General features: G+C 53.2%; 1 long non-coding RNA gene across 1 annotated transcript; it reads right to left on the minus strand.

Annotated features, from left to right (window-relative positions):
* Positions 1–1799: 1799 nt before the first annotated feature.
* On the minus strand, positions 1800–15083 carry LOC148758716 (uncharacterized). The gene is made up of 3 exons (XR_016020577.1): positions 14363–15083; positions 10576–10750; positions 1800–3672 (listed from the first exon to the last, which is right to left on the minus strand). It is a non-coding gene; the product is annotated as an uncharacterized LOC148758716 (long non-coding RNA).
* Positions 15084–15892: the final 809 nt, after the last annotated feature.

Genomic DNA, 15892 nt, shown 5'->3' on the forward strand with positions numbered 1-15892 from the left:
TCCCCTCCCCACTCTTTCCAGGCTGGTAACAAAGGGACAGTCTCACAAGTACCCATCCCCTGTGCAGAAAGAACTCTGCACGCCTTTCTGTAAAGGACTGGAGAGTAGACATTTTAGGTTTTGCAAGCTGCATGTTGTTTCTGTTGCACAAGTCTCTTGATTTTTTTCCCTATAAGCCTTCAAAAGTGTAAGACTATTCTTAGCTCACAGACCGTACAAAATAAGTCTCAGGCAGAATTTGGCTATGGGGCTGTAGTTTGCAGACCCCTGGTCCACAGGGATATAGATGCTCATGTGGCACTAATTTCTGCACTTCTCTGTCTCATAGACTCCTACTCACCCTTCACAAGCCAGCTCAGATGCCCCCTCCTGCAGGAGGTCTTTCCCAGCTTCCCTCCTCCCGGCGCTTATAGCCTAGGTCTGCCCTGTGGCCCGGCAGGACTTCAGGGCAAGGCATCCACCCTTGATGTCGTCTTGATTCCGCATTCTCCCCAGTACCTATTGGGGCAGCTTCCAGGTACGAGCTGCAAGAGTGTGCTCAGTGGCAATACTGCCCAGTTTCAGAGTCGCAAGTTTCCAAAGTGACCCTGTGCCAGGAAGCTGACGCTCTTCAGCTCCTGCCTGAGTGACTGTCACAATGTTTGAGACAGGCCCAGGGTTCTGAGAACTAAGAACAGCACGATGGGGTGAACTGCAGTGGTGAGTGGGAATGAGTTGGTTTCAGAAAAGGCTTAGGGAGGAAGGGCCATGGCAGCCAAGGCCAGGCGGGGCTCAGAGGCTGGAGCTGGAGGAAGGGCATTCTCAGGGAGGGAACAGAATAGGCAAGGTCGTCAGGTGGGAAACTGGCAGGGCAATTTGGGGAGCAGTGAGCAGAGGGGTCTGCAGGTCCAATGGGCTCCAATCACTCCACCAGGGTCAGGATCGCCGTGGTGCCCTTGTCCCTAGCATGGCCTGGGCCACACGGGGGCTCAGAGCACAGGATGAGGAAGTGGGTGCTGGGCAGCAGGGTAGGCACTGAGGTCAGGGCTGGAGGAGGGTGCTTTGGGCAGATGGGTAAGAGAGCCAGGTGGGCCGAGGCTGGAGAGCAATGTGGAGGCTGCTGAGGAGGTGCCATGGGGGAGGTCAGGGGCGGTTAGGAGCAGGCGGTGTAGGATGAGAAAGGTTTAAAATCAGGCTGGGCAGGGTGTGGGAATCAGGAGCTGTCCCCTGAGGCTGGAGCCCAGACCCCACACTCAGCATGATGGGCCGTTGGCGAGGGCTGTGATGAGTCCTCCCGAGACTCAGAGAACCTGACGGATCCTGAGTGTCCGGAGTCTGATCAGGACGCATCAGCCGTTGTCCGACCCCTCCTGAAGAAAGGTGACGGTGGAAGACTTCCTGAGGTGAAGGACCAGGCTCAGGTAGAGAGGAGGGGGCCGAGGCCCCAGGCACAGGCTAAGCCCAGAACCTTCCTCCACGTTGAGTCTGAGAAACCCAGCATCCCATCTCACCAGTGACCTTGGCTCAACCTTCCCAGCTAGCATGATTCATGTCAGAACCCTTCAACAGGGTCCTCGGCGAGCACCAGGCTCTATGGAAAGCAGATCCTGCCGACCCAGTGGCCCGCAGCCGGGGTAGCTGGGGACAGGGTGATTTTACGCTTGTCCCTCACCCCCCGCTTCCTCCCCTCCTGCCTCATCAGCTTCAGAGGCCTCCCCTCCACGGCAGAGCTCACAGCCTCGGAATTCCAACGCAGCCCCTCCAAGACTATTTGCAGCAGGCGTCCCTCATGTGCCAGACCAGGATGGAAAACATACTCTTACCGCTTTAATGTAAAGCATGTGTTACCAGCGGAGAGGGAGCAGTGGCTGAGCAGCAGCTGTCCCAGCACACAGCCACCGCCATGGCCTACCACGCCACAGTCACGGGGAGCTCGGGCTGCCCGCACCTACACCCCCTCTGACCAGTGGGGCCTGAAGCTGGCCCTACTCAGAGGGTAGGTCTGAGGCCCTGGGGACGGTCCTGACTTTAAACATGGCAAAGGCTCCTCAGGGCCTTAGGAAAAGGTCCAAGCCCCCGAGACTGGGCTTCAAGACTCTCCCATGGGCCTCTCACAGCCCTGTGTGCTGCCTTCCTTGAGAAAATCACAGTCCCCCCTGTGGCTGGTAGAATAACGGCCCTCCCAAAAATGCCCGTGTTTTAATCCTTGGAACCTGAGAATGTGTCACCTGGCATGGCGAGGGGACTTGGGAGATGATTAAGTTAAGGACCTCGGGATGGGGGCATGATTCTGGTAGATCCGGGTGGGCCAGCGTCATCATATGGCCTTTATAAGGGAAGCAGGGGTGAGGCAGGAGGGTCAGAGCCAGAGACGATGTGACGATGGACGTGGTGAGCAGACTGGTGAGCAGACTGATGCAGCCACGAGCCATGGAGGGCAGGAGGCCTCTCGACGTGGAAAAGATCAGAATGGGTGCCCCTCACAGCCTCCAGGGAAGCCAGCTCTGCTGAAATCTGGATTCCAGCCGCTTTTTGGATTTCTGGCCTCCAGACGGTAAGATAACAGATTTGTGTTGTTTCAAGCCGCTAAGTTTGTGGTCATTTGTTACCGCAGCGACAGGGAACACATATACCACTCATCACTATCTGCCCACCAGGCTGGGCACAGGGGCCCCTCTTCCAGGGCACCCCAGGGCTCTGGGTCTGCTCCAACGGCCCCTCGGCGGGCGAGGCCCTGGCGACTTGTCCCCAGTCTCACTGGTGAGCTCAGTGGCTTCTGCACTCCTCTCTTCACCCATGATGACATTTTCAGTTCTGTCCCACACTCCTGCTGAGAGCTGGGGCTGGCATATCTCCTGTGACGGGGAGCTCATCACCTCTCAAGGCAGCCCAATCCGCGGGTCTTCCCAGGACTGTGCGGCTTGCTCCCTGCTCACAGGCCCGGGCTGAGGAGGTGAGTGGGTTGAGACCCAGCTTCAGGTGGCCTCGGGGGCTGGGGGGGGCGGTGTCGACGATAGGCTGTGGTTCTTCCCAGCTAAGCCCCGACTCCCACACACAATAAGAAAGGAAGAGTGTGACACAGCCCTAAGCCGCAGGCTCCCACCTTCCCCATGTACAGAACACTGCCCTTGTCACACGGTTGCCAGATTTAGTAAATAAAAGAACATCCCATCACGTCTGAATTTTAGATAAACAACGGATACTTTTTTAGCACAGTAGTCGCCCCCTTATCCCTGGGGGACACGTTCCAAGACCCCCAGTGAATGTCTGAAACTGCAGGTAGTACTGACCCCTATAATACTCCTTTTTCCTTTATATACAGACCTAGGATCACATTTAATTTATAACTTAGGCACAGTAAGAGATGATCAACAGTAACTAATAATAAAATAGGACAATTATCACAATATACTGTAATAAAAGTTATGGGACTGTGATATCTCTCAAAATATCATATTGAACTGTACTCACCTTTCTTCTTCTTGTAACGATGAGCTGATACAAGGCCCACATGATGAGATGAAGGGAGGTGGAGACGCTGGACAGAGGGATGGTCACGTCCCGGGCAGGAAGGAGCAGGACAGCACGAGATTTCTACACGCCACTCAGAACAGCATGCAATTTAAACCTTATGAATTGTTTATCTCTGGAGTTTTCCATTTAATATTTTCAGACCCAAGTTGGCCATGGCAACTGAAACGATGGAAAGCAAAGCGTCAGATAAGGGCACTACTATACAAGTATGTTCCAAATATTGCATGGACGTACTTCTATTAAAAATGTATTTGCTGGTTATCTGATATTTAGTTTGAGTGGGTGTCCTGTAGCTTATCTGGCAATGCCACATTGTCATTCATTTCTCCAGAATGCAGTGCACGAAGCACTGTTCCACACAACCCAGAACTGGAACCCAAAGGGGATGAGTAAGGAAGTGGGGAGACCCATTGACCTCAGAAGTGGGGTACAGATATGGGTGAATCTGCTTCCCTGATCCCCTCTCCTTTCCAAGGCAGCTCTGGTCTCTAGACTTAGTGAGGGTTTGTGGAGTCTAGTCCTTGGGTCAGGACATCTGGTTTTGGGGTGCCGGTCCCAGATTTCTTATTACTCGGCAGAAATTCTGCTGTAGGCTCTTCCTTCCCTTCAGGGACCCTGCTCCTCACCGTGGGACATGACAGCAGGGTCCTCCCCAGGGGTGAGCAATGAGAGTCGAAGACAGAAGCCACGGCTTTTTAAACCAAACCCTAGAAATGGCATCCCACCCCTTCTGCTGTTTTCTGTTCATCAAACACGAGTCATCAAGACTAGCTCACACTTGAGGCGAGAAGATTACACAGGTGTGAACACCGGGGAGGGGGGACACTGGGGACCATCTTAGAGGCTGCTCCCCACACCTCCCAACCAGATTAAGAGGCAAGCAGAGGTTATTGGGGCAGAGAGGGGTCCGGTGTTCAAACCCTTTCATGGATGAGCAGAATGCTGCCCTGGAGAGCAGGGAGGGCTGGTATCCAAATCACCTGGTGGGGAGCAGCGCATGGGGGTGGGGAGTCCCCAGGATCCGATCCAGCCCCTGGTCTCCCTCTCCTTTTTTTTTGCATGTTTTTATTGAAGTATAGTTAACATGCAACATTATATTAGTTTCATCTGTACAAGGTAGTGACTAGACATTTATAAGCCTTATAATACGGTCCCCACGATAAGCCTAGTAACCATCTGTCACCATGCAGTTATTACAATATTATTGACTATATTGTGTGCTATACATTCCATCCAACAACTTATTTATTTATTCTCTCTTTATTTCCCTTCACCTTTCCCACCCAGCCCCCCACCCCCTCCCCTCGGGCAGCCATCAGTCTGTTCTCTGTATCTGTGTTGTTTCTGTGTTGTTTATTAATTTTTTAATATGTTCCACATATAAGTGAGATCATACTTGAGGCGAGAAGATTTTTTTTTTCTCTGTCTGACTTATTTCACGTAGCTTTATACCCTTTAGGTTCATCTGTGTTGTTGCAGAGGCAAGGTTTAATTCTCATTTATGGCTGAGTAATATTCCATTGTGTATACGCACCACCTCTTTATCCATCCATCCATCGATGGACACCTAGTTTACAGCCATATCTTGGCTATTCTGAACAATGCTGCAGTGAACAGGGGGGGTGAACATATCTTTTTGAATTAGTGTTTTCACTTTCTTTGGATAGATACCCAGAAGTGGAATTGTTGGGTCATATGAGGTCGGACACTTAGGTTTGTGAACTCATCCTAGAAAAAGTGCTCCATACCTCATTGCTGAATATCACTACAGTCACCTTCGAAGTACTCCCCTCGGGAAGCTATGCACTGATGCCAGCGCCTAGTCCACCCTTCAAAGCAACTTTGGAACTCTTTTTCTGGAATGGCCATCAGAACTGTCGTTGTATTACCCTTGATGTCCTGAATGTCATCCAAATGTCTTCCTTTCAATATTTCCTTTATTTTCTGGTAAAGAAAGAAGTCATTGGGGGCCAGATCAGGTGAGTAGGGAGGGTGTTCTACTACACTTATTTGTCTACTGGCTAAAAACTTCCTCACAGACAGTGCCGTGTGAGCTGGTGCATTGTCGTGACGCAAGAGCCATGAATTTTTGGCGAAAAGTTCAGGTCATTTCATCTAATTTTTTCACGCAGCCTTTTCAGCCCTTCCAAATAGTAAACTTGGTTAACTGTTTGTACAGTTGGTACAAATTCATGATGAATAATTGCTCTGATAGCAAAAAAGGTTAGCAGCATCGTTGAAACACATTCGCGAACTTAATTGTCAGATCTCGTATGTTGCCAGTTATAAACAGTCACGGGGATAAAAAGTACAGCATATTACAATATGCAATAATATTGTAATAACTATGTATAGTGTCAGATGGGCACTAGACTTACCAGGGTGATCACTTCATAAGACATACAAATATCTAACCACTATGTTGTACACCTGAAACTAACGTCAACTGAAAAATAAATTAAAAAAACTAGAACATCCCCCTCCTTTTTATTCCTTCCTTCCTGTTGCTTCTTTCTCTTTCACCCACCCGTCCCCTCATTCACTCCCTTAACTGCAGCCCTCTGCCAGGTCCCAGCACCCCCAGCCCCCAGGAGAAACAGCTCCTGCCTCCTTTCACACCTGGAAGGAGCACTGAAGAGGGAAGGCCACAGCCAGCCAGCCGGCCGGCCGCAGGGCAGCTGCCCGAGGGGCAGGGCCTGTCTGCAGTTAAGGCTCCCCGTGACCAGGTAGGGATAGCCAGGAAGGGGGTCACGGGCCAGCCACAACCCCGTGGGAATGAGCAGGGCTGGTTTTGGAGAGAGAGGTGCCAGGAGTGCCTGGGACTCTATCCTGGGGCCCAGGCAGTGTCTGTGGGGGGAGGGTTCTGTCCACCCTGGCATTTGCAGTAGCCTGGTGTCCAGTACGGGTGGGTTTCCAGGAAGCTGGGATGACCGTGCTTAGGACACCACTGGTCATGGGGGTCCAGCCGCCACATGCAGTGGTGTGTCCCCCTGAGTGTACCTCTTCCTTACCAGCCAGGTTCCAGACCTGTGGCTATGAGGGGCTGAGGGAGGGGTCAGGCCCTCCCACCCCACCCCACGGCCCTAGCTCCCAGCATGGCTGGCCAAGCAGTCTAGCTCCTACTGCAGGCCATGTGAGCCTCCATGGAGAACGGGCTGCTGCCTCCCCAGACACATAGGCTTGGAGAGAAACCGGAGAGCAGATGCAGAGCCTCTCTTCTCAGTTCTGGAGCCAGGCAATGTAGCGGGTGGCACAGCCTTTACACCAGGCCCAAGGAGCAGGGGTGCCCGGAACCGCTGGGCCTGGCACTCCCAGGCCAGTACATGTGGGCAGATGGTAGAACAATGGCCACCAGCCAGGAAGGACAATGGGGTCTCTCCCCGCTGGATAGGGAGGCTATGACCAACTAGATTGGGAGACAGGCCCAGCAGAGCAACAGAACCCCAACCCCCGTCCTGAAAATTCAGCCACCTTTGGCAGGTCCTGGGCCTGAGAGATGGAGATGGTCCCGGCCTCTGGCTCCCCACCCCCAGAACCAGTGTGGGGAGCCCCATGTGCAGGACAGCCTGCCAAGCCGAGGGCCCCAAGCCCCGACCCAGTGGCGGCCACTGACACTGCTATTCTCTGCGAGCCACGATTGCACCCACGCACAGACACACAGATTGCCTGCGATCGGAGGGGCGAGGGGCGCAGAGCACCTGTAGCCCTACACCCACCTGTGGCCCGGCGTGAACATGTGCTTAGGAGTGCGGTGGGCTTCCGCCCAGTGGGGGCCAGAGGACGAGGTCTACCTGTGAGAGCAAGGCAGTGGGGCTTTAGTCCCCCGCAGATGGGGGCATGGGGCCGCAGGAGAAGAGGCCAGCGGGCAGAGGGAGCAGCATGAGCAGTGGCCTGGAGGCTGGCTCCTCGTGGCCTGGGCCCCGCCCTTCTTCACATGGTGGTGGGGGCCAGCGTTACTCCATTTTTATGGGGTCCAAGGTGAGTGCTTTACAGATAGACATGGAGTGAGTGGGCAGGACATGTCCTTGTGGCACAGAGAGAAAGAGGTCACACGGCCAGTAACACTAGAGTCCTACGAGTAAAATTGCTCTCAGTGCACACGGCCCTGAATGGGTTCACACGTGCCTACTGCCCCCACCCTGTTAGCCCTAGATGTTGGGCTACCGTCCCAGGTAAAAAGCCCTCCAAAAATCTCTTTTCATTTTGTAATTTAAACATACCTGTTGAGAAGCTCTTAAGATGTTTATTACTGTTTTTACTTCTGTGAATTGCCTATTCAGAGCCTCCATCCATTTTTCTATTGAGAGTGATTAATTAATTTGTAGGCGCCTTTTGCTTATTAAGGACTTTGCCCCTTTAGTCTATTGGAAATGCCGCAAATACTTTGTCTGGTCTGCCATTTCCCCACCTGAAATCCGTGATGACAATGGGAGGCCAACTCCCACCTTGAGAGAGGAACTCAGCAGCCGAGTGGCAAGTGTCATTCACTTAAGGACTTGCTCCATGAACTTCCCCCTGGTGGCAGATCGCCAGCCAGGTACCCGTAATAGTCCTATACCCTCACCCTCTGGCAGCTCCCTATCTAACTGGAAGTTCACACTGGCCCCGGAAGGGCTGGGTGGGAAAAGTTTTCACCGTGGGTCAGCTCTCAGGGGGCAGGGCATACAGAGGGGGTCCCTGGAGAAGGGGTCTTGAGTCTGATTGTCACGGATTTGAGCTATTGGTAATGCCTGGGAGTGGGGGAGGGGAGTTCTGTTTCCCAGTGTGCCGAACCACAGGACATTACACTTTCAAGCTTGGTGAACAGAACACAAAACCGTGCACAACGTGATGTATGATTTCATGCATAAAATGCAATAACCAGAAAAAAAAAGTGTAAAAATCAGGATAATGATCACCCCTGGGACCGTGATGTGTGTGTGGGGGACATGGGGGTGCTGACCTGAAGGGAGGTGTGGTGATGGGTTTCCGGGGCTCTGGTGAGATTGTGTTTCTTTATTTGGAGGAGACGGTCTGAAGGGGTGTGCCTCTTACTTTCTGAAAATGTAATATTGCCCCTATGATCTGTGGACTTTTCCGCCTGTGTATTATACTCCAATAAAAAGTTAAAATTTGTTGAAACTCCAGCTCGGGGACGGGAGAGTTTGAACATTATTCTGGAGGCAGTGGGCAGACCCAGGAGGCCTCTGAGCAATGGCAGTTCGTGACCAGAGCTGTGTTTTTGGATGATGGATCTGGCAGTGTGTGCGAGATGGATTGGCGAGAGGCACGGGAGGGAGGCTGGTGATTGCTCAGAGACGGTCGCAAGGGCAGGTGAGAGGTAATTCACAGCCGCCCCGGGGAGGAGACGCCGTGCGCGAGCTGTCTGGGGCTTCATTAAAGACCAGAAAGAGAAATGAACCAATTTCGCGGCCCTGGTCGTGCCTTCTCCCAGGATGTGAAGTCAAAGGCTACGCGAATGACGGCCGGTAGCAATACGATTAATTCCCCTGGATAAAGCCTTAATCTAACACATAACAGCAAATTCTTGTTTTTCCATTAAAAACAATACCTCAGCCCCCACGTCGGCTGCCAGGGCCTTAATGAGATCCGTTTCCCACTCGGGAGGGAGACTGAATTGGACCTGTGTTCCTCACAGCACGGGGTTCAGAAGATTGCTAGCTTGGCGGTAGGGCCAGTGGCGTGCTTGCAGTGATGGAGAGCGTGAGGCTGGATGTGACAAGCAGCGTGGAGTTCTCGCGACCTCAGCTGAACTGAAAGTTGGCCTAACTTCTTGGAAGAATGTGCGGGGACGTTTGCTGGGGCCAGGACTGGGCATGGGGTGGGGTGGAAAAAGCCCTGGACTGGAAGGTCAGAGGCCTGGGGACTGACTGTCTACTCGTCACTATGTCACTAACTCGCTGAGTGACCCTGGGTAAGGCTTGCCCCTCTCTGGCTTCTGTCTCTTCCCATGTCAGATGAGACTGCTGACCTCTTGGGAAGGCCAGTAGCCCATAGAATCAGGTCCCTGGGCACTACGCCTGGTGTGGAGGGAAGAGCGTAAACATGCTGTCTGCCTACGCTGGGGGGAGAAGAGGTGGGAGAACTTCAGGTGGCATTTGGAAGCAGCTGGGGGACACATGCTGGTGTGGCACAGGAAATGCTCTGGTGTCTGTGTTCCTGCACCACGGTGGAGGGGAGACCTGTTCAACTTGGACCCCCAACAGAAAGTGACTTGCCACCAAAGAAGGTAACATAAACACTGCCTGTCTCCCAGGATAGGGTGACCAACTCCGGGTCTGCCCAGAACTTTCCTGGTATCAGCTCTGACAGCCCCACAACCCAGGAAACCCTTCAGTCCCAGGCAAACTGGGACGGTTGGTCACCCTACTTGCAGCCCGATGAAAAGCTTGGCACTGAACATGAACTGAGAACACGTGGCTGAGAAGCGTGTGCAAAACCTATCCCTAGTCCAGCAGCCCCCAGGAGACTGACCCAGAGCAGAATCCGGCCTCTTAACGGTCCGGGACACTACGGCCCTTCCCATCCAGTCCTCAGATGGGGGGACTGGAAGTTTCTGTCAGAATCCAGTCCGAGCTGGATTGTTGAGCAGAATAGGACTTTCCCCTAAACTCTGCCTATTGCTGGGATCAGATGGACTGGTGCTCATCCCCCAAAAAATCAATTTCTCGTCTCCAGAGGTCCCTGAGTGAACACGATGGCCTCCAGGAGGAGTCAGGGAGGGCGGCCTGGCCTCACGGCCCCACGTCACTTGTGCAGCCAGGCTTCGGAAGCCAGAGGGGCCAAACCAGGTGAGTGACTCCCCCATATGACCTTGGCTCAGCTGGGCTTAATTCTGAGTGGACAGGACCAGTTGCCTCGCCAGCTGAGGTCTCGGGGCTTGGCCCACCTCACAGGGCTCCCCAAGCTCCAGCTGCCCCTGCTTCTAACACAGAGCAAGACCCAAGGTCATCGGGCAGCCACCAAGCCAGGTCAGAGGCTCTCAGACCTGAGAAATCACTTTCGAGGGAGTGTTAGGGTAGCTCTCTGCCCAGTCATAATGTCTGGGGCTGGAAGTCTCACCTCTGTTAACGAGGTGTCACTGGAGAGGTGTCCAGGACAGGCCTGGAAGCTGAACGGGCAGACGCAGCTCCCAGATTGATTCTGCTCTGTGAGGTACAAATCCAACTGGGACACCTCCTGTCCAACACCCAGCAGATCAAGGAGCTGCTTGTGGGAAACTCCAACAAGCAGTGACCTGTGAAATCAGGAGCAACAGGATGAAAACATTTTGTCACTGAGAAAATATGTTGATGCTTATTAGAACAACATTTTTCAGGCTCAGTAAAATAAACATATTGGGTCGAATGTTGCTACAAGTGCCCCATTTACAAAGAGGCAAGGAAGGTATGAACTTGTGGTTGGGAGCTGGCAAGGAAGAAAAGTTACAGCGGGATTAGCTTCTTGTGCTGGAAATTGGAACATTCAGGGATGTGTAGCCCCGCAGCGGACACCCAAACTTCTAACTGAAATTTATTATTTCTGTAGAATCTGGAAACAACATCTTCAGGGATGACAAATACAGAGAAAACATGATTTCAGCCTTCATGTTTGGTCTCCTGGCAGACGGTGTTCATTAAAAAGGGCTTTATAAAAATGATAAAAATGTTACAGTTTGCTAAATGAAGTCTGAAACATCTCTATTTAATAATCGGGTGCATTTCAATCTTTTTTTTTTTTTTTTAAGACCTGACATAGTGAAAAGAACCTCAGTCTTGGGCACCACTAAAATATAGAAAAGAGAAAAGGCATACTCAACTCATCTTGGGTTGTTTTGTGCATTTCTTCGCTTACATTTGTCCTCCTCAGTAGTGAGAGCTGTTGCCAAGTGTGTGAGCATCTAAGACCCAGCACTCCAGACCTCCAAGAGCTTTTGTGGCTGTGACGGGGGCCAAGTGACAATGGGTTTTCTTAGTTCCATTTTCTCTCGGGAACCGAAGTAGAAAAGGATAACCACTCTTTCCACCTCTTGGTCCCAGGACGCAGCACACTCAGGAATGTGGGGATGCGATGTGGGAGGGGCCGAGAGGAGGCAGAAGGAACAGACCCTTGAAGCTTAGTATAAAGCTCTCAGTGGAAAGGGCTTTCCAAGGGGTCATTAGAAAAGGTCTCGGTTTTGGAGGAGGGAGTTGAATTTGAGAGACAGCTGTGGGGACTGTGAGGCTCAGACTATAAAAATCCAGAGCTATGACATGATTGAGGGCCAAGGATTGGATGGATGGATGGATGGATGGATGAATGAGGGGATCAATGGATGGATGACAGGAAGCAGACAGACCCCTCCTTTGGCAAATCTGGATGAATAGACTGTAATAGTGTCAATCGGAGACACTTTGGAAGCACCTGGGGCCCTCAGGGGTGTCGTGGCAAAACCTGGAAGAGACACTCTCATCTCTGGCCAGCCCCTCCCCGAAAACAACACTGCCATGTGGTTACGTCATTTTCTTTTTTTAAACGAACTTATTAAAGATTACTTAACTGCAAAGTGAAACCATCCCCAAGCTACTAAGTAGGATGTGACTCAGTTCCCGAAAGCAGGGTGGCCTGTGGGTGGGCAGCTTCTACAGGGACGTCCGTCCTGGTGTTGGTTCAGAGCAGGTCTCCCAGAAAAGAAACACCCCTTCCAGCACTGACTGCCCTTCACCTCCCGCAGTGAGATGACAGTGTCACCTGAGCTGATCCAGCTGCAGATGCGTCTCTCAGCACAGGCTGAGACGTCTAAGTCACCCTCCCCAACTGCACACAGTTGGCACCGGCATGAGCTGAGGCCCCCGTCAGATCTCCGTGCTGCCGTTCATCCTCCCCAAGCGACTAAGGGAAACTCTGGGCAAGCAGGTCAGGGTGGGCCTCGTGGCTGGACCTCCGTCCAGGGTCCATGCTGTGTCCATGGACAAAATCATGGATCTGCAATTCCTTTCTGTGATTTTATGGCATAACCTTATGTCTCCATCTTGTTCCCATGGCTGCCCAAGGAACTCTGTCACTAAAGTCCAGAAATGGTCTGTATTTGCCTGTCTTCTGGCCACCAGGTTAGCAACCAAATCAAAGCAGGAAACCGGCTTGCTTCTCAGTGAGCCCATGGTCAGTCACCCAACCACGTTTTTTGGCCCAGATGCTCTCAGGCCTTCTGTTATAAAGTCTCTTCTGGAATTTCGCTGGGAACCACCAGGAAGCTTTGCCATGTAGACCTAGGAGCTATAGGGTTCCTATTTGAAAACTTCATCCTTGGGTCTGTGGTCTTGAGACACCTGTCCCGTCCCGAAGGACTCCTGTGTTTGGTGCCATAGGGCACCAGTGTTGGCGGAGCAAGGTTCAATTCCTGCCCAGGTGCTGACTCACCTGAGAGGGTCTAACAGGAGGCCCCAGGATCTGGAAAAGGGACTGGCCATCTCTGTCAGGGGTGAGGAAGGCCAAGAGGGGGTGGGGACCATTTCCTGGAGGAGGTGGTCTTTCAGCTGGGTCTTCAGTGGGTGGGAGGTGCTACTTGCAGTTCTGCACTCACCTGGCCAACACTGAGTTGTCCTCATGTTTAGGGGCCTGGCCAGGGCACTGGGCAGCTTCCTGTGTTGACACAGGCCTCCCAGCTCACCTGCTCTTGGGGCTGCTGGAGCCAGGGCAGAGAACAGAATTTCCAGTAAACAACAGAGTGGTCTGGGCTTTCTCCCCAAGAAGATTCCAGAGAGTCAATCAGGCAAGCCAACCCCCGGGGGTCTGGGAAACAACTTCACTAGAATGTCAGTTAAAAACGGCTGGCATTACTTTGTCATCTGTTATTACAAATCACTCAGCTTTCTTCTGCCACAAACCTCCCTGTGTCTAGATTTAACGAACTGTAATGAAAAGTGGGATGCCTTCCTCTGCCTACAAGATGCACTTCTGAAGCCAGACCCACCCACAAGAAGGCTCTGTTTCTCGGCTAACAGGAAAGCAGAACCCTAAAGGCAGCTAAGGAGTGAGACATGAGTGTGTGTCCCCAACACCCAACAACGCATGCTTGACCTGTGTCAGATGCAGCCAGCAGCTGACACGCTGGGGTCCTGGATAAGCTGTCTTGTCAAAGCCTCAGCACCCTGGGCTCCCACAGTCATTGCTCCCATGCAGAGAGCAGCACAGAGCTGCTGACCATCCACAGCTGGTTTCCGAAGCAGCAAGCACTGGGCACCAGAGACAAAGGGCCATGCTGCCCAGGAACCCCTCCATGCCCTGGGGGCTGCCCCTCCACAGCAGCTGGAGGCACGAGTGCCCTGTGGCCACAAGCTCCTCCCTTCAACCCAGCTCATTCCCACGTCGGGCCTCATTCACCTGGCTCTGGGGGTGGAGCTGACGGTTGGCCTGGGAAAGCACTGTCTGCAGTGAGCCTAGGTGTACGAGCCCTGGCCAACCCTGGCCTCTGGCCCATGGAGGGCAGCTGATGGCCTGCAGCTCCCAGCCACATGCTGCCATTTATAGGCTCAACACACCAGGTACCCAGGGGAACCTAGAGCTGTGGGCTGCTGGGATTTCAGAGTGCCAGGTGTTTGACCATGCCTGAACCCGATCAGCCCCTTGGAGGGGGAGGTTCCTGTCAATGCAAATACTCCCCAGCCTTGAGGGCACTCAAGCGAGACCCTAGGCTGAGATCACTTCTTGTTTACCCCTGGTGTTAGATAAGTTGATGGATGGGTGGATAACGGATGATGGATGGATGGATGGATGGATGGATGGATGGATGGATGGATGATTGGATGGATGGATGATGGATGGATGGGAGTCTCCAGAGAACTCAAGAATGAGAGGCTGGTGTTCCAGCCTGGTTATGGTGAGCACCTACCTTCCTCCCTTATTTGCTCCCTCCAGTTTTCTGTCCCAAAGTCCACGTGCTGACAGCATCACCTGAAAACTGCAGAACAGATTACACATCACTCTTTCTCTAAAACCACACAGCTCCTTGTGACGTGTAAAGTCCAAAGTCCTCAGTGGGGCCACAGGCGCTTCCATGAGCAGCCTGCAGCTGGTTTCCATCCTTAGCACCAGCCCACCCCAGTCTCCCAATCTGCACGGGATGTCCCTGTCATCCCACCTGTGGGAACCTCCCACCTCCTTTGGGTTTCTGCCCAAATGTTCCCTCCTCTGAGGCCTCTAGTGCCTTCTGCAGGCCGAGGGATTTGCTTTTCCCTTGGTTTCCAGGTCTGTTCTCACTGCTGTTGGAGAACACAAGGCCCCTCTGACGTCCCCAGGGGCCTCAAGGGCCAGGTACAGGGTGGGCCCTGACTGGGAACTGGGCAGCCTGGGCCCTGCCTCATTCTTGTCCCTGCTGTTCTTAAAGACCTGGCTGGGCACCCACCCCAGGAGCGTTTCGGAAAAGGGCCCAAGGCCCCAGGTCAGGGGAGCGCTGGCATGGTAGTCAGCTGGCCTCTGCCTCAGCTTCTGTGGGTTAAGTCTGGGAACAAGAGATGCTGTTAACAAGTTGCTGCAAGGTCATGGGTTTCTGTGAGATGTGGGGAACCCTGAGAGGCTCCTGCTAGGTAGGGGATGGGGGTGGTGGGCCGGGCTGGGCCCCTGGGCAGGACCATGCTACAGCGATCTGTGGGACGCAGAGCAACTTTTTCCTGGAGCCTGAGGCTATGTGGGCCAGCGATGGGTTTCGGGAAGCTGTGGAGCCCTGAGCTGGAGTCAGTCTGCACCCCTGGGCTGGGAGGCTCAAGCCACGCAGGTCATGGCCATGCATACACAGGGTTGGGGTGGGAGGCAGAGGGCCCCAGTGAGCATTCTGTGGGAACACCGGAAACAGTGAGTGAGGGTGAGGGGTGGGGCTCACAGGACTGAGCTGTCCCTGCACCCATGCCACCCCATCTCTGGGCACGAGTCTTCCCCAGGCGCTGCTGGCAGCCTGGCAGCAGCTTTGTGTGGAGGGCGTGCTTTAAATTCAGCTCAGCCACTTCCTATCCAGCAGCTTCAGGAAAGTCATTTATTCTCATCTGCACCTTGCTCTCCTCATCTGCAAAACGGGAGCAGTACTGACAATATTACAATGGCTTCTTGCCCCACTGCAGGACAGGCAGAGATGAAAGAGCCAGGACCATCACTGTGGTGCCTGGTGTGCTACAGACGCTTTGGATGTGGAGCTTCCAGAAGGTTGTCGGGGTGGACGCAGGCCCCAAGGCCTCAGCATCGAAGCTACAGGGCAGCCCACATTTCATTCGTGCTGCTGAAGGAAGTCACTAAAATTGAGGGGCCTTCCTTGAGGGGTGCATGGGTGAGGCCAACCTGTACAAGGAAGGGGTGGGGGGTGAAGAATGGCTGCACCCCATCTCACCACCAGGCTGCTGCTGACTCCAGCTTCACCCATACCTGCCCTGAG

The sequence above is a fragment of the Rhinolophus sinicus genome, chromosome 3 (genome assembly GCF_057876585.1).
Source record: "Rhinolophus sinicus isolate RSI-liver-muscle chromosome 3, RSI-T2T, whole genome shotgun sequence".
NCBI lineage: Eukaryota > Metazoa > Chordata > Mammalia > Chiroptera > Rhinolophidae > Rhinolophus > Rhinolophus sinicus.